The sequence below is a fragment of the Cynoglossus semilaevis genome, chromosome 8, assembly GCF_000523025.1.
Source record: "Cynoglossus semilaevis isolate Cse_v1.0 chromosome 8, Cse_v1.0, whole genome shotgun sequence".
In the NCBI taxonomy this organism is placed as follows: Eukaryota; Metazoa; Chordata; class Actinopteri; order Pleuronectiformes; family Cynoglossidae; genus Cynoglossus; species Cynoglossus semilaevis.
Window position 1 is genome coordinate 24,629,875 of NC_024314.1, and position 1,693 is coordinate 24,631,567.

The following is a 1,693-nucleotide window of genomic DNA, read 5'->3' on the forward strand; positions in this document are numbered from 1 at the left end:
CACAAACAAACTGTCACCACAGTGGTTTGTTGCCAAACGGTGTGCAAACAAAGATGCAACAGGAGACGTGTTTATTCCTAGCAGATGACACAATTAGGGAAACAACTGACAGGCAAATAAACACCATGAGGCAAAGCATCTGTTAAACGGAAAGGGAGGGGAGGCGACCGTTTTACGGCCGCTGTTCATGCTGGAGCTTATGAGACGATGTTTATTGATGCACTGTGACGCAGGAAAACAATTTCACACAGCAATTACTGTCTGCTGAACAGGAATGAAACAGAAAACAGCTTCGTGTCTAGGAGACGGGGAAAACAGCCGCGTCAACAGGTTTGTTTCATCGGCTGTTTTTGCCGGTTGTTATACAGCTAATAGAATCATCATATTAGCCACACTGTGTGTGTGTGCGTGTGTGTCCTTGGATGTGCCAAGAAACCTTAACGCATAGTTTTTTTTAACTAAACTAAATGCTTCAAGAAAGATTTTGACCATCACTAGCGCAGTTAAAAATTACGCTTTTAAAATATTTCCGGTAGTAAACTAATACTATTGGCGATTTGGTTTGCAAACACAAAAAGGTGATTTCATTTAAATTGTAAAAATAATCACAGAACACGTCAGTACCTTTTCTCTCTGTTTCTGTGTGCGTCGGTTCTTTTCTGCTCTGGTTCATGTGAGAGCTGCAGCAGTTTCAGCAACATCCCTTAGTTCTCATTGGTTGAGATGCCTAACCAAGACGAGCCAGTTACAAATTGGTGTGAATCAACATCCGGCCTTCCTCCTTTCAAAGAGAACATAAAAAAAAGGTGTGAGGTGATCATCAACTTGTGGCCCGCAGGCCAAATCCAGCGTGTTAAAGCAACCAATCTGGTCTGTCTGGGCTCCAAAATTGTGAGGACCAAAGAGAAAGTTTCTTTGGTAGCCTCCAAACCCCGCATTGAAGCAACTGCAAAAAACAACAGTTGAGACTTAATTATTTATCAGTAAACCATCAAAAAACAACAGTGGAGACTTAATTATTTATCAGTAAACCATCATCATTTATGACTCTTGAAAAAAAAATTGATTTTTTTTTCAGTTTTATTTGAGTGTCTGGCCCCCGAGGTATCTGTCCAGACAAATTCTGGTCATACGACAAATTTAGTTATAGTTAACACTACTGGTTAATCACAAACAAATCTTATACTGTATTAACCTTTAAATACTAGTTAACCTGTAATCTGGGTGTCATTTAAGTGATGTCGAGGACAAATGATGAAAAGAGCCGCCGCGAAGACGACAAAACATCTGCGTCACAGCAAACGATATGAACCGATGGTGACATCCCATTTACAGCTCAAGCAGCACGAACAAGCAAATAAACAGGCGTCCCTGGTCCACATGTCCTTCTCAATTTCCCTCTCCCACAGTCCGCCGCTTCTCCGAATAATGAAGGGAATCGGAAATGTCGAGAAAGTGTTTAAACCTCAGCTGATGTCTTACTTACGGCTTCAGAACACGACCTTCCCCCCGAAAACATGAGCACAACATGGTACAATAGGTAAAAAAAAAACAAGCGTTAGAAAAAAAGAAAGAAAAAAAGAGTCACTGGCACAGTTTGAAATGTCACAACATGAGACAGGGGGAGTGGGGGGGGGGGTGTTGTCTGCAACATCAGGGAAGAAAGGATGGGATCTGAAAACACTTGTGCGAC